Raw genomic sequence first — 23,437 nt, 5'->3', positions numbered from 1 at the left:
AAACGTGAAGAATAGAAAACAAAACCTGATGACAGAGTTAGTTGAATCTCTCTCAATGTCGCCTCGCATCCAATTTCAATCTTTACTTTGATATATTTTCCAATGCAAATATATATTTGTTATCATCGTACATTATTAAGATGTATTATTCTCCAACATATGTTGACTTACTATTCACCTGATTAACTTTGTTGATGATGTCCTTGAATGTTTGAATCTGCAAGTTTGCGAAGTACAGTTGTAACTCGTACATACCACACTTACTGATTGATTATAGTGATTAGGATTTCTTTATAGAAAAACAGATCCAGCTGCCCAAAAGTGTTTCCCTTTTAGATAGTTGAGTCTATGTGAACTTAAGTTAGCTGAACTGTTGTGTCGGACTAACAATTTACATAACGGTGACTTAAGCATACGATATTTTGGAACATCTTACCGATGTATATAATGAAGTGGTTATTTATTATAATATGTCTGTCCGCTTTGTCGACATTGGGTGCCTGTGAGTATTGCTAAGACAATAATATCAGAAGAAATATGGTATGTAGGTTAAACTATTAAAGGGATATCTCAGACTTCATGTAACATTTTATGCTTGTCGAATTCTTCATTTTTGATATTTTGTCAATCAATGCATATTTTGACAGACTTATCTGAACCACAGAAATATGATTTTGAAAATATTCTTCAATAATTAATAATTAATAGTTAAAAGTTCATATATGCACTGGAATATCAATTGATACAATTCATAAAACTTGTCAAATTTTGTGAAAACTGAATACTGATTAAATCAAACAAAGTTGGTCTTTGATGCATTTTGGTTGTTTTTTTATGTCTTCTCTTTCGGTTACACACATTGCATTTGTTCAGGTTCTCATATATGATTGAATTTGAATATTCTGCTTTGAAACTGCATGGCAAATCAAGAAAAGCGATTCGAACGCTTGTATTTTATAACGTGTTGTATATATTTTAAATGTTTTTTGTACATATAAGTTGTAGGGCAAAAATCAAATGATTAGTATACATATTAAAGTATCGTTATCCTAACTGGTATGTACGATTGTGTTGTTGTAGATTCGTCCATTTCAAAATGTAAATGAGCAACGTTGTCCACATTCACATTAATGTTGTGTTACTTTTTCACACATTGCCAACGTTATTAGTTTGTTATAATATATTAGCAAAAAACAGATGAAAAAGAACAGAGTTCGAATGTCCGCCGTGTTGTACATATGTTTTGTCTGACCTAAGGCAATAACTAAAATGAATTTGTTCTTTTAATTATTATTCATCAATATCTTAGAGAAATGAATAGTTGAATGCATATACGGTTTCCTTTTCGAACATGTCCAAGACATTGCTGAAATAACTTTGATAAAAATTTGATAAAAATCCGACAAAAATTGTACACGTGAGAGTACTTTGATGCATTTTTCATGTAAGTTTATACCTTTTCATTATGTGTTAAATTCATACTAGTTGTTTTAGATGTTCAAGACTTTCATTTAAATAGAAAAGTATAGTTGATCCTGATTTCAAGTTCTTTTTCCTTTTAGGCGGTAACGAGGATACAGTAGGCGACAGAGTACATACAGGTAAAATAGATTGTATTGTTACATAAAAAATACAAAACTCGATCCTTCAGTTTAAATGTTTCAGCAGTCTTTCAATTTCCACAAACCTTTTTATATCAGAATATTAAACAGGAAAAGTAATGATCGGTCTTTTAGGTTTCAGTATCTGTTTTCTTCGATTTTGTCTCACATTCTTGCCTTAATAGTTATCAAAGGTACCAGGATTATAATTTCAGACGCCATACGCGCGTTTCGTCTACATAAGACTCATCAGTGACGCTCAGATCAAAATAGTAATAAAGCCAAACAAGTACAAAGTTGAACAGCATTGAGGACCCAAAATTCCAAAACGTTGTGCCAAATACGGCTAAGGTAATCTAATCCTTGGATAAGAAAATCCTTCCATATCCAGAAATCAACGCCACTTTGCTCATTTGAATATTATACTAATAAAATCGGATACGGGTCACGGAAATTATATTGAAATGATAGGGATTTTTGAAAAAATGTCTATTTTAACTTTAATTTAAGTGACAGACAGATTGCCGGGGCAGAAAATAGATATACACAACAATATACACCATTTGAACGAAACATAATGACTGTCGTTGAAAAAATCAAGGTTCCTGAGCTATTTTGAAAATCGAAGCGAGAGGCTTTTAACATTGCAGTATAAAATACAGGCTAAAATGGCTGAAACGTCATTTTTGTCAAATGCTAGTATGTAGATTTCAGAATATTTGGAATGTGAAAATGATTTATAATAAGTGTCCAGTTTATACATTCTTCTTCGTTTAGCAATAAAATTGACAATTGTTCAAATCGATTTTTAGTTAATGGGATAACCTCTTATCATACCAAATCTTTTACAGTGCTGCCATAAATAATTTAGGTTTTGCAAGATGAAGTTAAATTCAATATTAACAATCTTTTCTGAAACAAATTCAAAATGAAATGATGGATATTCAAAGTATTTCTGTTTCTCAGATTTTCCAGTTAGAGAGAGAAGATCCATCAAGCACAAAGGTAAATTCAATGCAAAATTCAAGAAAGGTTGATTTTTTTCAAAATCTATATAGTTGTGTCCAAAAAATAATGAAACATTATTCGAACAAGAAGATATGTCCCATTTCTTGAATTTCCCTCGATATAAGCACAGATGGACGACCTCAAATTACAATACATAAAAGAGGGACGAAAGATACCAAAGGGACAGTCAAACTCATAAATCTAAAACAAACTGACAACTCCATGGCTAAAAATGAAAAAGACAAACAGAAAAACAATAGTACACACGACACAACATAGAAAACTAAAGAATAAACAACACGAACCCCACCAAAAACTAGGGGTGATCTCAGGTGCTCCGGAAGGGTAAGCAGATCCTGCTCCACATGTGGCACCCGTCGTGTTGCTTATGTGATTACAAATCCGGTAAATAGTCTAATTCGGTAGGTCATATTCATGAAAGGGAAGGGGATTGTAGTTACGACGTAAGGAACATATCCGATATCATAACATACGTGATGAGTTCTCATTTTTCAACAGAAACATATCACTTGCTCCTTCATATGGCGTTCATATATATTAATTGATGCATTATAATTGTGCTTGTTCGGACTATACTTACTTCCGTGTTGAAGGTATTACTTTGACCTATAATGTTTTTTTTAACAAATTTTGACTTGGATAGAGAGTTGTCTCATTGACACTAATACCACATCTTCTTGTTTATATTCATAAGTATATGCAATCATCATAGCTTCCAGGATTAAAATGTTGTATGTCAGACGCTAGTTTTGTCTCCAAGAGACTTATGAGTGACACTCGAAACAAAAAAGGTTTAAAAAGGTGTATTTTAGTTTTACTGTCAAGATCGTTAATTGGTTCACCAACAAGACTTTAATGTTCTCCTTCGCTTTGCTCATCCAAACATAAAACTTCTCTGGTTACTTCAAAATAAGACAACTGAAGACTAGTACAGGTATGAATTGAGGGATGCACCAAAGCAGTTTTGATAAGCGTGAGGTATTTCAAAAATATATTTCATTTATATTCATTATACTGCAGTCCAAATAATATTAAGTTACATTAAAGTTCAAATTATCGGCACACTCCTGGAAACACAATCTACAAATACAAATAAAATGAAATAGAACCAGAAAAATTGCCAACTAAAAGCATTATAAAAAATGATATCTAAATATAACTGCCGAACTTGCTTTTGTTTTTTCTCGATAATAAGAAAAAGGCGCCAAAGAAATTATATAAAGGTCTAAAGCCAAATTACTTCTTATTGCGCAAAGAAAAGTAAATACAAATATTTTATTAAATAAGAAATATAATTATTTGTGTCTTAACTCACTGGTGATATGTCTTAGATCTTTAGATATCAGTAAAGTCATTGTATCTGAAATATATTTTTTAACTTTAAATAAATTTCATTTCAAATCTACTGGTTTAACATATTTTTCGTTTGATAACGTTAGTCCAAGTATACCTGTTACTAGTTATAGAATTTCCAGTGGAAAAGTTATGCAGATCTGATATTTTAATGGTATTGTACTTTTCTGACTGAGTCTTGATTTGCATGATATATGATTCATGCACACCAAGATATCATATCCTTTCGACACATCCCACTCTTGCACTAACTCGATAAAATAACAGATTAGACAACTTTATTAATCTAATGTCAAAATGTCCATTACCGTGACAGCATGTCTTTTCCATTTATATAAAAAAAAAAAACAGATGTGTTACAGTTCCTATTTTGAACGTCAAGTTTCACTATACATAGTATATCTAAATATAGTTTTGAACACAAATGGTCTTCAGTTTATTTGTTGTCCCCCGTCTTCTTGTGTTTAAGGTAAAATTGGTTACTTCACCAACCATTTTTGCATACATTAACGCGGCTATTTACAAGCAATAATGTACCACTGTAATCCAGGAAACCTTTCGCCTATCGTAAACTACAGGTCATATAACTTCACTGTTGGACAATAACTGATAGAATATTTCAGTGAAAGTCTGTTTCAATCTATTTCGATTCGTAGTCTTTTTCACTTAATTGCTATTAAACAAATTGTTTTGTATTTGATATTGCAAAGGTTTGGAATCAATCATTTTGTTTTGCATTATAACAATTGAATATGTTTTTGTTCGTTTCATTTTAGTAGTCTTAGTCAGGGATAAGAGAGGTGAGTACACGTACTAACCATTTAGACAGATGTAGCTAGTCATAGTGTTTGTAATGAAAATGAAAGCTTTAATAGTTACAAAAATGTGAGAGGAATAAATTGTCAATCAAATCGGGGTTTTTTTTTAGATTCAGTATTTTATTTTCGCTCGCTTTGCTATATATACATAATTTAATATTTTCATTTTTTTAATTTAAACTTTATAATCGAACGATATTATCTGTCCTGTGCAATAGATTACAGTTGTATTCTGATAATTCCACTGTTTACTTTTTTTTTATCTTTTTTTCCTGTGGATATTTAGATATTCGGTTTGAAATTAGATTCTGTTTTAGTTTCGCTGATGAGTTATTATATAACCGTTATTTTTATGGTATTTGAAAAATTGTGGACACTTTTTAATTGCAATTTGATAGATCTAATTAAGACCAAAAAATGGTTAGCATACCAAGGTTTCTTTGACTATCGCAATTTCAGCAGATACGCATGTGCCAGTGCAACTTATATCGCATATTCTGTTATAAGTAAGGCTTTCATTATGGTCTTGATAGGCAACATTTCTATCAAAATCTGCAACGACTAAAAGGGAATAGCCATTGAACTATAAATTGATAATCGTTAAAACATCTTTCAGCATACCGAATACTTGCTTGTTTGAGAAGAAAACATATAGTCTGGCCCCTTGGTCAATGTGCTATACAATAAATAATATTATTGAAAGATTTCAGTCTTTTTTTTTTAATTATTATTCTTACTAGTAATGTTTTTTTTTCTATTTAAGATGAAAAAATACCGAATCCTTTTGGAAATCCAAGCGTCGGAAAAGGCAGTTAAGAAGATAATTGTAACCTACAAATAAAGTTGTTTTTTTCATTTATCATTTGTGACATTTTATATTTTTCGGTATATAGCTACCAAACATGTATCATGTCACTTGGGGATGTTACTTTGGTTCAATTTTTGCTAATGTGCAATAAATTTAGGACATTAGTCAAATACAAATGTAATTTGTACATTTAATAACATAATAAAGCATATCCTTCCAGATTACAATTGATCACTTTCGGTTATGTCAGAAGTAGTATATTGCCATTAACTACTTTGAATAATTTTCTTTTTATTTCTTCCTGCACACCTACAATGTAAATTAACAAAAAAAACTGAACTCCGAGGAAAATCCTAAACGGTAAGTCTATAAGCAAATGGCAAAATCAAAAGCTCAAACATACTAAACGAATGGATAACGACTGTAATATTCCCGACATGGTACAGACATTCCTGTGTGTAGAAAATTGCGGATTTAATCTGGTTGTATAGCTAGTTAAACCTCTCACTTGTATGACAACAATTTGTGAACAAAACAAAAAGGCATAATAGATAAAAATGTCATATAGGGGTAAAGCAGTCTACATTGTGTTATACTCAATATAATATCAATTACTATAATAACTAGTAAAAAGAATGTCAACAAACATATTGATGTTTTGCCTTATCTTTTCTATTTACTGGATTAATTCCCACATTTTTAATTAGTTGGTTTGTCTTCAACCTGTGATATATACTTTACATGTTCAAGTTCATTAAACAATGACGTTAAAAGCGACACGGGGAAAAAAGTAAAATCACAAAAATACTGAACCCAGAGGAAAATCAAATCGGAAAGTCCCTAATCACATGGCAAAATCAAATGACAAAACACAACAAAATCGAATGGACAAGAACTGTCATATTCCTGTGCATTTTCAAATGTAGAAAATGATGGATTAAACCTGGTTTTATGGCGCTAAACCTCTCACTTTGTTGACAGTCTTATCAAATTCCGTTATATTTACAATGACGCGTGAACTAAACAGACATAATAAATAAAATAGTCAAAATATGGGTACAGCAGTCATCATCGTGTAACAATTATAAAAGGAACAATTTAACAGAACACAAAAACATCTATCTACAAACACATTCATTACTTCGCGTGTCTGACGTCAGAAAATTGAATACGACACATATTTTTGTCGTTCAATGTTTATACAAACAATTTTAAAATTTCACATCGGCAACGTTAGCATACAGGGTTAAAAATCAAAAGTATGTAAGAATTTATTACAGAAATAGACCGATATTTAAAATAGTCCAAAGTTCTATAGAATTTATAAGAATCCACAAATAGTTCATTCCACTACGCGATTGAATAATTTTGACGTTTGTGGTTCAACGTATTTTCTAATTCATAATAGAAATATATCATAATGACATATTATAAAACAATAACATACTGACATAGTCACGTTATAAGAACCAAAGAAACACAAAAAGTCGCATATACACAACACACCAGCGAAAATGAAAGAAAATGCAAACACATTGACGGGATGTATAGGTATCGAGCCACGTTAAATGGATATCACACAAAACAATCCAACAGTAAAAGTAATCTATACTATTAAACGAGAAGACCTCATTTTTGGTGTCGCTTCTCTTCTTTCCACAATAAATTAATCAACACGCCTCTGTGTCCTATAGGTACAGTGCATAGTCGCATTTGTCATCCATTCATATGATTATTCAGATTGAGTTATTTTGGGAGAAAAACGAGAAAAAAAGGCATCCGGATATTGTCCCGTCATTGGACTAAATTTTAAGTCAGATTAGACTTCCGGTTTGCGTTTTTCTGTATACTTTGAACATAAATATACTACAAATTTAACTTTATAAAGTGTATTTTAATTCTATCTGCTATCATTTTCAAGTTTACTATCCACGGCGGTCACAGAGTTTATCAAATAGAGGGTCTGTATACTATATCAATGACCATTAGTAAACTTAGAATTGAAAGTAAATACACTTTATTTATATAGTAATGAATGTTCATAATATACAGATATAAGCGCTAAAATTATTCATGTGAACTTTTGATACCTTTTCTGAAATTCTCTGTCATTAAATCTTTTACAAAATTCATTGATTACAAAAAAGAAGAAGATGTGGTATGATTGTCATGTTGAGACAACTCTCCACAAGAGACCAAAATGACACAGAAATTGACAACTATAGGTCATCATACGGCCTTCAACAACGAGTAAAGCCAATACCTATCCACGGCGGTCACAGAGTTTATTAAATAGAGGGTCTGTATACTATATCAATGACCACCATGAATCGATTAGTAAACTTAGAATTGCAAGTAAATGCACTTTATTTATATAGTTATTGTAATGAATGTTCATAATATACAGATAAGCGCTAAAATTATTCATGTGAACTTTTGATACCTTTTCTGAAATTCTCCGTCATTAAATCTTTTACAAAATTCATTGATTACAAAAAAAAAGAAGATGTGGTATGATTGCCATGTCGAGACAACTCTCCATAAGAGACCAAAATGACACAGAAATTAACAACTATAGGTCACCATACGGCCTTCAACAACGAGCAAAGCCCATACCGCATACTCAGCTTTAAAAGGCCCCGAAATGACGATGTAAAACAATTCAAACGAGAAAACTAGCGGCCTTATTTGTGTACAAAAAATGAGCGAAAAACAAATATATAACACATAAACAAACGACAACCACTGAATTACAGGCTCCTTACTTAAATGTTCACAACATACTAAAGGTATGTTCATATTGAAATTGATAGAAAACCAAAAATTAGGAATTTAGGAAATATAGGAGGAGGGATAAAAAAAACATTTTCCTATCCCCAATAACCTATGACTCATGATACGTTTGCTGAAATTCTCCAGTCATTCAATATTTTACAAAATTCTTCAAACAACACTTTACATACTTTAAACTACGATCTGAATGCCCGCGATTTCGCGGGTGTGTTCTAGTATTAATAATAGAACAAAGACAAATGAAAGAATAATATACCACGTTGTTAAGACGATAAACAACATCAGTAAGCAGAATCTATACATCAAGACCATACGGAATATTTATCAACAAGGTACCTTCCGATGAACTTTTTTTTAGAAAAAGGACGAGACGTTCTTTGACATACCCCTGGTTCGTCATCTTTCTGCTCAGACACTGATTACGTTTTAAAAAGTCTGAGTAGGAGCTGTAAGCTCTCGAATATCGAATAAGTTGGGAAATGTATATACCATATGCAGGTGAAGTTGGTATATTGCTACTAAGGTGGGGGAAATTTATAATTTCAAAATTAAAATCGTCTCGTTTGTCATAGATTCTGGTACTAAGATGACTGTGTAAGTCAAACTCGAGATATAAATCTAAAAATGAGGCGAAGGAAGCCGTGTCTGTTGTTTCTTTAATTTCTAGTTCTTGGGTATATATTAATGGAACCCAATCAGAAAAGTTCGAATTGTTTATGGAAAGAACATCATCAATATATCTGACAGTGAAATTAAATAATATGGCTTCTTTGATCCTGTTGCTTTTTACAAGTGTCTGAAGGAACTCCGATTCATATGAAAATAAGAAGAGGTCGGCAAGAAGAGGCGCACAGTTTGTTCCCATAGGAATGCCGACAATTTGTTGAAAAAGTCTACCTCCAAACTCAACAAATATGTTGTCGATAAGAAACTCTAGCATACTGATCACTTGTTCTTCTGTGTAGCATGTTTTACCTTTTTGTTTGTCACTATAAACAAAATATGCCTTATGATATCCTAGAGTAATACATTTATAGCGTATACTACCATTTTAATGTTGAAGGGCATTGTGGAGTATTTCTTTCAGGCGATTTGTCGAATCCACATATGGTTAATACCACTACGCAAGTAAACAGTTTCACAGTATTTCTGAAGACCCTCTTTCACTGCGGACAGAATGTTAGTCAATATAATGGATTTTTTTTAGTGGAACATGAAACTTATAACATGGGAGTTATTTTGACCCTAAAAATAACATAGACTGGTTGAATTTATAAATCATGAATTTTCAAATTTCTCATCGTTAAATATCAAGCTACAACTAACTACATTTCAACTATAAAGAGGTGTTATAACTTTCAGAAAACTATGGCTTAAATCTACCCAGTATCAACGACATACTTTACCTCACAAATCTTGAACATAAATTGATTTTTTTTTCCCGTGAAAAAGAAAGACCTATCTTGGTTGTCTTTTGGGGATTTTAGTTGTCAATTACGTTCAAATATTATAATGTAATACGTCTGGTGATATTTATTTACAATAGTATACGATTCATTGTCAACTTCCGGAACTTATTGATAGATCGTGATGAACAGCAATAAAAGCGATGTTCCTCTGCTTTATGTGAGTATTTGTCTATGCATGTAGTCATACTGATTGTGTGTCATAGACAGATTCCCCATATCCTTTGTTTTGCTGTAGTAATCATTTGCCTTGAGTGTTCATGGTTGATCTCATAATTCCATGTACAACAGGTCTTTGTACTTTTCAACTGTTTTACATTAACCAAAACTTATTATTACCATGGTGACAAAAACTACAAATGCATATAGTGCTAAAACACTCAGTTCCGATTTGGTTTTATCAGCTGTGCAATGTGTACCTGGTTTTGGAATTTCAAATACTTTTAATTTGACCATCACTGACGTGATATTGATGATCGAAATGTACAACTGGTGCATTTTAATTTGGTTGATGTTACTGACTTTTTTTGTTGTACCGAATTTTGGAAGGATTGGTGTGTTCACAGTACTCAAACAACAATTAGCAAATAATTAAAACAATAAGCAAAGGATGTCAAATATGAGTAAACCTTAACTAATATAGTTGGCGCTTATTGTTCGATTTGAGTAAAAGATAATATTCGAAACATGTCAGCCAACTAAACCTGTACTCAAGTAATGAAGTAAATTTACGGACCAACAACAAAATGAAACACAAAGGCCTAAATAAAGGTTTCAGAAGCATACCGATGTTTAAAAGTCATAAATCGATTGATAAAAAACAAATCCGGGTATAAGACTAAAACTGAAGGAAACAAATCAACTGTAAGTGGTAAACAAAAAAATTAAGAAACAATAGAAATGCTAAATGCAACATATTTTTTTAGATTTCAAAATACATAATACGTTCGAATATCACTGAACTTAATCAACAATGTAACGTTATTCAATCCGTCCTTAATTACATATATCGTGGATTATAACAGACAAAATAAAACAAGCAGATCAAGAGACAATATAGATAATTATCAAAACTTAGCTCTAGAGCATTTGGAAGAAAAATTATCAGACGAAACAAAATTACAAAAAAAAAAAATTACGTAAAGTTGTTTGGAAATTATATATGATGAAATCTAGTCAGAGGCTCATAATTTGGTTCTGGCAGAATACATAAGACTATAAGGGCCGTTTAGATCAAAACTTTACGACGAAAGAAATGAATAAGGCTTCCCATTTGTGAACTTTCTATTTCTTTGTAGCTTGTATTTTCTGTCATGATTTCCTTTATAAAGGGTTGCTGCTCACAACACAAGCTACTGAACAAAGAGTTACAAGTGGTGAATTTGAAAACATATATGTGTAGTGTAAACGGATATTATCACGAGTTGGTTGACCTTTATTGAATATTTGTTTCACAAATGACGATGATATGGTCCCATTGTCGTTACTTTAATTCCGTTTCCTTTTCTCCGAGTGTGAATTATCGAATGAGACGTATTTCAGGAAGTACTGACATGAGCAACACGACGTGAGGAGCAGGATCTGCTAACCCTTCCAGAGCTCATGAGATCACACCTAGTTTTTGATAGGTTTCGTGTTGCTAAATCTTTAGTTTTATGTGTTGTTGGTTTTTTTTTGTGTACAGTTGTTTGTATGTTTTTCTTTTTCTTTTTCAGACATGGCGTTGTCAGTTCATTTTCAACTTACTAGTTTAAATTCTCTTTGGTATCGTTTGCCTCGTTTTGGAAGGAAGAATCAAGTGAAAGAGAATAAAAAATACCCATCAATTCCGAAAGGACAATCTATGCCTGAGGTTTTAAAGTGATTCGGATAACATCTTATCAACAGTAAACTACCAGTAAATGAAATATCCGTCGTATACATGTTAACACAAAGTGCTGACGACTACGTTGCAGGTTATTGTTAACCTTTGATTTTTTTATTCTTCAAAATTTTATCCTTTAAGGTGGTACCCAACACTTTCACTAAAATTAATTTGACTCGTTTGATTATCATAAAATTTTGTCAAAGTTACTAACAAAAATATCAAATTTTAAAAATTTTAAACCGTTTTGTCAGAAAAATTACACTGGTTATATAGCAATTTGGCAACCTCCAATTTTGATCATTGAGAAGCTTAATATTCCTTTTACAACACAACGTAATTAAAACGTTTGGCTGACTTTACAGAGTTATCTCCCTGTAGTGTTAGGTACCACCTTACGCAAGCATATAGCATACAAACAAAAAAGCATTTATAGTATTGGGTATATTTTGAGTGTCAACACCGCAAAATAAGTTGGTATGACACAGCTGTAAATGGTTTATTCGTCAAAACAAAAAAACAAAAATAATATTAGTATTCACAGGATATGGTAATTATCGTAAGATTCCATCCGGTTTCGGCTTGACCTGAAATCGGAAAGAAAATGATATTAAACAACATGAAATCATCTTTATTAAACATATGAATTACTATACTGAAATGAATACTGGTATCATTTAGCAAGGTATACACAGAAATTGGAATGAAGAGTAAAATATGTGCATACTCTGACAGTTGACCAAGATCAATTACATGATAATAGTTTAAAACGTTTTACTCATAAAAAACTTTATCTTTCTGATTGTTCCCTTTTTCTATATGATGTTTTTAAGAGTAATATGTTGTTTGACTTCTCCTTCTCTTGCGTACACATTAAATGTTATTTACGACACACATTTGGGATTCTAGCATATATATTGATGGTTATGACAGACATATGTTTAGGCTTCGAGTATGTATGATGAAAGTTATTAAAGACGCGGTATGTAACTAAACTGATGTGTCTTTTAAACGATTTAAATGAGTATGAAATCATTGATTGATGCAGATACTTATACACTCTCGACGCACCCCGTCTTGCTCATTTTCGTGTTCATTTGATTCCCCAGATTTAATTCCTTATAATCTTCATAATTGATTTTTTGAAATTTAACATCGGTAAACAACTTTCGTTTTTATTTATGCTTTCAGCATGTAGGATGAAGGTTGTTTCAGATATATGTTTCACCCATACTTAATTCGGTAGTTAGTTTTTTTTAGAAAAAGAACATAAAAATGAACAAATGAATTGTTAAAATCTTTCCAGTATCTAAGAGTTACTAAAACGTAGGCATATATTTTTATAAATGTTTGTGCATTTTATACTCACCTCCCTTTTTGTCCTTATGTCTTCTGAAATAGTGTTGACTTATTATTAGATCAAAGACTATAAGTAGATCTGACACCAAAATGTCACAAATATATATTTATGGATAAGCTGGAAATCTATGCAATCCGTATCTGAACCATATCGTCACTCAAAGGTGTGTATATGTTAATTTTTATCATGTTCCTATTGACATTTAAAAAGGCTTCGCCTAATGTTTTTTCTTTTACCCAATATTTAGTCGAAACAATTTATCAAAGCTATACCCTACTTAAATTTGTTTTGCTTCTCTTATTTTGGTATCAATTTTATTTATTTCTGATTTTTATTTCGTTTGTTCTCCTTACGTCAACGTTATTTAGTTTATGGTGGATAGTTGTCACACTGGCAAGCATACTACATCATCTTATTCTTTGTACAGCGTTATTTCTAATGATGAAATATACACTCTTTAAGACCTAATAATTACCCCAAAAATATGTGATATGATAGTAAAATTTGGAATTTAAAAAAAAAATAGTTCAATGAAAATGTTATTGTGTTAAACAAATTGTCGTGTTCAGTAAAAAACGCAAGATTAAAATTATCAGAATTCAGAACTTAAAAATGTAAACCGCATATTTTCCCAGCAATTTATTTGTAACAGTCCATTTTACAATTATCGACTTTATAATCCTGCCATACATACTTTACGTAAAAAGCATTCCTTATGTACGAAACATGTTATAAATCTTCTTTTCGTCATCACTTATTTTGCAATCGATTTTACCATATTGAGTTTGTACCAAAAATTGGAAAATTGTCAGATTCCGTTAAACACAACATACATCTTTTGTCCGTTGCATTGTTCGCTATACAAGTTGTGTTACATAAGATTTGTGTCCATTTTCAGAAAAATATAAATAAAAATAGAAGCCAAGTTTTTTAATTCGGTATGGACTACTGTTGTTTTAATTCATATTAATGAATTTTATTACGTATGTTCAACGAAATTAACTGAACTTAAATGTATCTTAACCTTATAGAAAATAGTGCCATTTCTAGTTGGTTTTTTTTAATTACAAATCATACCACTGCTCCTCATGGGCGATATACATTTATATTAAGATATTAAATAAAATACATCGGTTCAAAATTAGTGAATATTCAACAGGCCATCAAATCTATATTTTCGTGTGTAAACAGTACATTATAAGTAAATGAAATAATACATTCTAAGTAAATAATATATTACATTATAGTTCATTCGACACGAAGCTACTAAACGGCTCGGTAAATCCCTCTTTTTGTCAGTTTTTAGCCTCATAACAAAATATCACTTTGAATGAATATTTTTTGAAGACTTGCAGACATATAGACAATGTATTCTATGTAAATAAACATCAGTTTTTCAAATTTACAAATGGATAAAAAGACAACATGAAAAATACCAGGCTCATATTTTTTGTATGCCAGACGCTAGTTTCATCTACAAAAGCCATATTTCTTAATTTCGAAACAAGAGTGTTTAAACCCTTATCAAGAGCAAAGTTTTAAAAGCATTGATCATGAGGACATAAAAAAATGATGCATTGCTGAATAATTTGAAAATTTCAACATAAAATTAAGTGCTACGTACCTCTTGCAACAAATGGTGGTGGTTGGCCTGGTTTTCCTCCTGTATCTCGTTTTTTCCTAACATTTTTTAATTGATTTAAAGGTCCTGCATTTAAGACTGAAAGATATACATAACAAAATACAGGCAATGTCTGAATAGGCAAAACAGGTTGCTTTATGAAAAAAAAAAGTTACAGTTACATGCTGTACTTAATTTATTTTTCCGAAAAGTTGCCAACATGTTCTATGTGTTTTTAGTATTAGTTTTATGGGGTGCAATTGAGATGGAATGTTTAAAAAATAACTATAAGCCTATATTTTCTTGATATGTTTTTGTTAATGTTTTTTATCCTTGTATTCTGGTTACGAATTCCGTATACATACGATGGAGCAGAGGATATGTTACTGTTGAGAAATTGGATGTTAACAATTAGGAATTTGAAATCATAATATTTGTCATAGATTCTATTTGGAAGTCGTCTATCTGTCAATTTCGAAGAAAATATCGAGATATGATTCAGAAATTCTAGTTCTGTAGTATCCTTCATCTCAATTTCACTGGGATATATAAAAAGTAAAATAACATCAAAAGAATAGAAAAAAAATCATTTTCATAAATTGCTACAAGAATTTCCTTATGCAACAAATAGTGGATTCAAACTGGTTTACGAACCCACTTGTATGACAGTCGCATAAAATTGAGATGGAAGCACTCACTGAAACGTAGGTCTTGAGTGACTTGACATTCTTAATATATTTGTAGAGATATAAAAGGATTTTGTTTAAAAAACAATTCGTCCATGAAAAGGTTTGTATGAAGTCTTCCTTTGTGAGTATAATTACAAATCGGTCAGTAGAGCTGCACAATATGTATCCAATGAAAATACACCCGTATGTTAAACTGTCATTCCATTAAACTCAACAAATAAGATGTTGGAATAGTTTGCTTTATCATTGAAATTTAATGAGTAAGGCAAAATGATATTCTGACCATAAGTTTTTTTGGTTTTGTATTAATCCACCTCCCTGGCAGTATATACTCATGGATACCAAGATTTAAATTGTGAAAGCCAAAGGCGCGATTCGTATACAAACGACTCGTCATTGATGTGCGAATAAGATATACAAAACGTCCAAATAAAAAAAGTTGAAGCACCGAGGACCCAAAATTCAGAAAGGGTACAGTTAAGGTAATATATTCTTTGGATAGAAAATCCTTAGTATTTAGAACAACTAAAAGTGTTTTAATCAGATAATCTAAAATAATGATCATATTAATAATAATTCATGTCAACAAATAAAGGAGTTGTGACTAGGCTGGGATAGTCAGCAACAACTAAATTCAAAAAGAATAAAATTATGAGTGGAAATAGGGAATGTGTCAAAGAGAAAACCCGACGATACAGCAGACAACAGCCGAAGGCAACCAATGGGTCTTCAATGCAGCGAGTAACTCCCGCACCCGGAGGCGTCCTTCAGATGGATCCTAAACAAATATTAATACTAGTTCAGTGGTAATGGACGTCTCTTTTGTAATCAATGTGTGTCAGAAAAAAAAACCCATTTAGTTTACAGAACGGAGGCGTGTTGCATACACTGTCCTCTAAATACATTTTTACTGTTTACAGTACATACATGTTACTGGTTTTATTTAACAGTGGTAGTATTCCTTAAATAACCATCTATAAGACCAATCGAGGGTAAAAATTTAAACTCTAAAAAACTTTCGTTCTGCTCTTTTTCTATATAACAAAAATGGTTGTGAACATTCTAAATGCGTTTATGGTGTTCTGCATTTTCACTACCAGTCTGGTCATTGTGTCCTAACTCATTTGTCAAGCAGATAACAATCAATTACCAATTTTCCTCATAACATATCTGTTACCATTAAAACGTAAAATATTTAGAAACATCTTCTTTAAAGTATAATGCCAGGATTTTAACCAAAATCATAGTTCTATAAAATATTAAATCTGTTGAATAATATTGAAACAATTGATTACATAATATTGCGTCATTAAAACTTACCTGAAACTGCTGTTAGAATTAACACGGCAACCAGAAACACTAATGTCAACCTCATCTTTGTTGACAGTTCTAACCGAAAGTGTTTGAAACATATAAAATCTCCAAAATGAGGTTTATTAAGGAGGTAAAGTGGCTTTCATTTTACGAAATAAGTTACTCATTTTTGTTTATAGTGGCTCAGAATTTTACAATGTATTATCTTTCAAACTTTATTTCACCACTTTATATCATATATATTATTTATTATTTTGAAGTTATTAATTAAATTAGAATGCTTCCCCATCTACATGTCATAAAGAACACGTGTTACATGTTCAATTATTACCTTCTATGAGCAGTGTATGGTTTGATGTACATCATGTTATTGAATATTAATGAGATTTTCTACAGCTAACATTGGTTCTTTTTATGTGATATCAAGTTATTTAGTAATTGTAACATGATATTTTTGTCCGCACAGTTTCTTCTACATGAGTCTTTGATGAGGCTACGAGGGGAATATTTAAAGATACAAACAAAATAAATTGTACTTTACAAAAATACAACCTCATTTTTACATGTAAGTTGTTTGACTTGAAATTGTAATTGTAATTGTAACTATATTGATTTTAATTTGACAAAAGTTCAAATAAATTAATGATTTTTAATTTAATTTAAAAATCTAATTTCCTATTGCAAGCAGATGTGTAATAACGTTAACGAGTTAAAACATAGCCAATAAAACAATGCCTAAAATATATACCGAGTCAAGTTTTGTATTGTTCAATGTCTCAATCAAGTTTTAACTAATTGACTAATTGACTACTATTGTGGATTAATTCATTTTCGAGGATACCAATTTTCGTGGTTTAGGAAAAACTTTTCTTGGATATTTGATTTCGTGGTTTTATCAAAGTCTGAATACATTTTAAAAGAAAATTAGTAATTCGTTGTACATTGATAATTAAAGGTTCCCTTTTAGCCTCGAAATCCACTAAAATTGGTATTCAACGAATTATACTTAATCCACGTGCAGTACTTCCAAATACTGCTTTATTTTTTTTTTTATTTAAGATTCTTAAATTAACACAAACAGTAAGATTTTCTCATGCAAACTTTTGATTCTTTGTCTCGGTCTGCCTTTACTTTTGGTTCTTTTTGGTTTTGTAAACTCTTTCACTTTTGTATAATGTTCTCGATGTTCAAATATTTGAGCCTTCAGCAGAGATATTTAATTTCAAAATGCGTATCGGGTACAGTATCAGTAGTACATTTAATGTTATATAAACACGGTACTGGGAACAAAAGTAACCTTCTGCAGGTATCATCCATTTATCATATGTTTAGTAGTAAATACAGTAGTTTTGCATATGTGATAAATAGCCTGCTGTTTAATCCATATCGCGCAACTTTGATGCGCACCCTTTATCGCATACACTTTATCACACCCCTACCCTTTATCGCATACCCTTTATCACACCCCTACTTTTTTTTTTTTTACATAAAGTCAGTTTTGGTTTTTTTTTTGCTTAAGAAAAATTTTCCTCAAAATAGGTAAATTTTTTGAATGACGTCATTGTTTGGTATGTGACGTCACGAGCGTCGAGTTTTCATATTGTATGTGACGTCACGAACGTCAAGTTTTCATATTTTTTGGCACACTAAATGCAACTATGAAAAATACAAACCACACAAATTAATACAATAATAAACAAAATATTTTTAAAACAACAGCACGCAAATTGTAAGGTAACCCAGGTGCTTCGGATAAGTAATTGAGCAGTTCTTTTAAGGTCTTTGAAACAAGACAAAAGTAGAACTGAAGGTAACCCAGTGCTATGGATCAGAAAACAGTTCATATAATATAATACTCTTCTGTTGAAATATATGATAAAGTGTATAATACATGGCAAAATCCGTATCACATGCCGTATCACCCTCGACCAATATCATCCCTCGGGCCTAAAGGCCCTTGGGCTGATATTGATGTCTCGGGAAGATACCACATATGATACGGATTTTGCCATGTATTATTCTCTATTTATCATCTAGATAAAAAGTTTAGAAAGTCAAAAATAAAAAAATTACGAACGCTTTCCAAAGAGAGAACCTCAACTGTTTAAGAGAAACTTTGCACATGTGATGTCTGACATATTTTTCCAAATTTAAATAGTATAAAAAAAAGAAGATGTGGTATAATTGCCAATGAGACAGCTCTCCACAAGAGACCAAAATGACACAGAAATTAACAACTATAGGTCTCGAAATATACAGACAAATTATTCTTCATTTAAGTTAAACGAACACCAAAGCAATACAACTGGCTCGATACCATTTGGGACTGATCATAGTATCACAGCAAGAATAGAAACAAAATGCGTTATTCCGATTGCACGCAACATTTGTTTCTGGGTACAATTTCCACGTTTGCTCGGAAACAATTTGGAAAATATTTGATATACAACTTAAGAGAGAGAAAAGGGACTTAAAAGAACTGCAAAATAAAACGATCTCTGTGGGTTCACTTTAGTTTTAGTACAACTGCATATTTTTTACTTTTCGATTTACAAACAAAATTTATCATTTAAATCATACCCGACCCGAAGCTGTAACTAACAGAATGGGGATGTCTGAAACAGAAGTAGCGGAAAGATTCAGTGAAAGGGAAAAAAATTAAAGTACCAACTTTCGTGAACAGGTCACGTGTTTTAGTGATATTTTTTTGCCAGGTGTCACTAAAGAAAACGTGACATTTTTACACGGATATTTTGAAAGGCTATTCGATGCAACGGAAAGATTCTTTGTTGATACTTTTATTTGTAAAAACAGGAAGCTTCAAATCTGACTGTTAACTATCAGTAGCTCAAAGGACGCATGGACTTTATTCAGAAAAACAAATCAATAATGCACGTTGAAATACTAACTGTATATTACTATGAATGCATTGTCCATGTTGTCGCAAAATAACAAAATTAGCTACATTTAAACTATTGGAAGGGCACTAATCTGCAGAAGAGATGTTTTCTGTAAAAAGTCTGCAAAAGAAAAAAAAAACTTTATATAAAGATATGAGTTGCAGGTGTTAAGGTTACAAGGAAGTAAACACAGTTGTGTGCGTCACCTGGTTTTTACATCCAGCAAAAAGCCAAGAAGTAGATATAAAAAAAATATGAATATATAAGATATTTAAAGAAATTACTTTGGTAGAAGAAAGTTATGTATCAATGCAACACTATGTATGCATTTAAATAATTTTATTGGATCATTAATAATTGTCTTAATCTATCTGTTGTAGAGGTGCACGTTCCAATTTTTGACACAATCATTAGGTACAGACGGTAGTTGTTAAGAACCAAAATTTACAGTAAAAACAGTTGTGGCACCATATGGGTTTTTGGTACTGAACAACTGTTACACCCAAAGGTATGATACTCTGTGATTTAAAAGACAAATTCCTCCTTAAAGCTAGAGTGAGTGAGTGAGAGGGGGAAATATTAACATTGTTGGCAATGTAAATAATCACTTCATTTTAACCTAAAGGATAGTAATTAACACGCTAACTCAGCAGAAAAATGAAACATTATAAGGTTATGTGTGGAATTCAATTAGCCAATATATAGTGTTAATGTTATTATATTGACGTTAGAATCAGTTTGAAAGAGAGGCGAAAGATAGCAAAGGGACATTCAAATTTAAGGCCAGTGCAAAAAAAAAGAAAAAGATCAAAAGACAAACAAAACATGCAGTAAGTTTATTTAGTGTATAAAGCCGAATTGTCCGGAGAAACTACTGATCTGTAAAGCTCCTTTATCAAAATAAATTATTCATGTATGAATAAATCAAGTTATTTCCATGTATATCAATCGAAATCGGTGAACTATGTGTAAAGATTTTAAAGAATGTTCTCTTAATATTTTAGATCTTCATATTTCATTTCAAGGAAATATTTCAAATATATCGTTGTATTATAAGGTCGTTACACGGCATTCGGTGGATATTTGTATTTACAGTTACCTCTTTTAGTGTGTCAAAATGAACTACTCTATATTATCTTGTTAAATAGGCTACTCGAGATTCCCTTGTTAAATAAACTACTCGAGATTCTTTTTTTTTCATCAATAAACATACACTTGAACTACAGTTTCGCATACGGTTCGTCTTTCTCAAATGGTATATCAAATTAAAGGAGAAACTGTATGTATCATTGCTTATATGTACCGATTATCAGCAAGATTGTCTGCAAGTTGATATTATAAAATATCAGCTGCGAGTCACAATATGAAGCTTTTTGTCGAGTGAGCGCTGCAAACGAGATCAAAAAGCCTTCGTATTGTGTCGAGCAGCTGATATTTTACAATATCAATATGCAGATAACATGATAATCGGTTTATTTGGCTGTATTTGCGTCTTTTAGAATTGTTTTCTTAATTTCACCAGCAACTGGAAGCTGACTTGATAATTTTGGGTCAAACTTATCAACGTCCGTTCAAAAATTATGACGTTACTGATATGTCCAGGTCAAAGTTAGTAAGGCTGGGTAAACGTATTTGACGTCACACAGCCGTGATATGGAATAATATTAAGAAGAGAGCATGGTGATATCGACAGTGGGACGACCAATAAAGTATTAGTATTTCGCTTCTACTTTATATAAATGTATAATAAACGAGAAAGTAAACCAACAATACCTTATAAATTATGAGAATAACTTTGATTTCTGGAGAAATGGGAGGGTTTGGAACGTAGATACATTTACATCTGTTGCTAGTACGGCTTATAAATGTTTCGCGGCTCTGACATTTTATAATGTATTTTCAAACATGTTTTCCGATTTTTGTTTGGCAAAATTATATATATTCATCTTGTCTTAGGTAATGAATGTTTTACCCGTTATTACGAGGACTAAATATTCATTTCCGAAACCGCGCTGTCCTATGATATTGGAAAAACTGGGACTAAAAACGCAAAGAAAACAACACTTACAACAGTTAAGCGTAGAGTAATAACTTGAATTTGTTACTTATTGTATACACGGAATATAAAAGTATCTTGAAGTGTGTAAATGACAAACCATTGAAGTACTATGCAACTTATCCATTTTGATAAATATCTAATTAAAACAAAACATGGAAAAATTTGATTATTTTAGATTCTTTATAATAATTTGAATATTTGGGATAATAAGCGGTAAGTAAATTGTATTATGTATATTTGATAATATCACTAGTAATAGAGTTTTAGACTGAAATGGTCATTTAGATCTGATCAGCTCTTGAAAGGACATTTAATTATTTTATCATTTAGTTTGATTCAGTCAATTTTCAGTCTTATCCACTGCGTTAAATTCAGAACTGTTCAGTCCTTTTCCTTGCAGTGAATCAAGATATGGTCAGTCTATGTTCAAACTGTTCATTACTAGTTAACTAATTGAATAGGTCAAAAACAAACTCTGACAAGCTACTGAACAGTACTGAATTGACTGTAAGACAATTGTTTGAACAGGACTGATTTTACCTCAGAAAACTAATCTAAAAATTGACTTAAAGACTGATCATGACTTAATTATTTATTGTTCCCACTTTTCAGATGAACTTTGGATTAAAATGACCGTTTAAGACTAAAATCCGTTTACTTACTATATGATTTGTGATATGAGATAAAGATCGATAACCACACAGACAAGTATCTGGTGGCAATTATATTTGGTTTAAAAATAAAAATTCGACCAGCTTAAGTATATTTTATCCTTGTTTGTCTACTTGTCCAAAAAAATTACAAAAACTGTCTATCAATCGATTAAGGAAATACATTATGTTGAACATTTAGTGATAGTGAAAAACATTATGCCCAATCATTCTTTAGGCACAGATTTTGTCAAAATGATTGAATATAGGGAGATTCTGATATATTTTAGGACCTCCATTATTCAAATTATGATATCAATAAATCATTGATGACCTCCCGAAATATTTCAGGACCTCAATAATTCGATTTCAGGACCTCCACAATTAGATTTCAGGAATAATGTTTGTCCTAAATACAATCACTTTGGGGGTATATTTTGATATTTGCAACAATAAATCAGATTCTCCTTAAATACAATAACATTTGTTCAATCCGTGATTAATAATATTTATGATAGAGTGGCAGAAGTTACCAAATACTTACTTACATGTCGAAACGAACTGACAAAGTCATGGCAAAATCAGAAATCACCCAAAATATAAACAAGTTTTCATATTGCGTATATGTAGTCTTATATGATTATATGACTTCTGCAGATAATTGTATATTCTATGTTATATTTTTATCATGACAGCCTTGTTGGTTGGCAGGCAGGAACGACAGAAACACTTTTTTAAACTAAATACCCCAATATGGACTATGGCCAAGTTTGTTAAATTTGGTCCAGCTCCAAGAGGAGAAGATTTTCATATAAGTTAACGACGACGGATGCAGACCAACGGACGCCAAGTGATGAGAAAAGCCTTTTAGGCCAGATGAGCTTAAAAGAGCAAAAAAAATATCATTTTAGTGAATTTTCTATGTCAAAAGGACATAACTCTGCACAAATTCATAAGACCGAAACAAAACTTGGTCTGTATTTCGTCATGATAAAACAATACACAAAATATCAAATCAATATCTTCAGGCATGAAGAAAAAAAGTGTGGAAAACTCATTTGCCAGACTTGCAGATGAACATGTAGACAGACAAAGCTCATGCCTAAAAGACC

The 23,437-nt window shown here is 31.4% G+C and overlaps 2 long non-coding RNA genes across 2 annotated transcripts; one reads left to right on the top strand and one right to left on the bottom strand.

Moving 5' to 3' along the window:
- Positions 1 to 261: 261 nt before the first annotated feature.
- On the top strand, positions 262 to 5,648 carry LOC139510651 (uncharacterized). Its single transcript, XR_011661942.1, has 5 exons — positions 262 to 502; positions 1,563 to 1,601; positions 2,568 to 2,606; positions 4,760 to 4,783; positions 5,565 to 5,648. It is a non-coding gene; the product is annotated as an uncharacterized lncRNA (long non-coding RNA).
- A 6,564-nt stretch (positions 5,649 to 12,212) lies between these two features.
- Positions 12,213 to 16,913, bottom strand: LOC139510650 (uncharacterized). Its single transcript, XR_011661941.1, has 4 exons — positions 16,723 to 16,913; positions 14,717 to 14,812; positions 13,102 to 13,124; positions 12,213 to 12,319 (listed from the first exon to the last, which is right to left on the bottom strand). It is a non-coding gene; the product is annotated as an uncharacterized lncRNA (long non-coding RNA).
- Between the last annotated feature and the right edge of the window lie 6,524 nt (positions 16,914 to 23,437).

Source organism: Mytilus edulis, chromosome 2 (genome assembly GCF_963676685.1).
Source record: "Mytilus edulis chromosome 2, xbMytEdul2.2, whole genome shotgun sequence".
Taxonomy (NCBI): Eukaryota; Metazoa; Mollusca; class Bivalvia; order Mytilida; family Mytilidae; genus Mytilus; species Mytilus edulis.
Note: the sequence above shows the minus strand (reverse complement) of the source record. Positions and strands in the feature narration are given on the sequence as shown.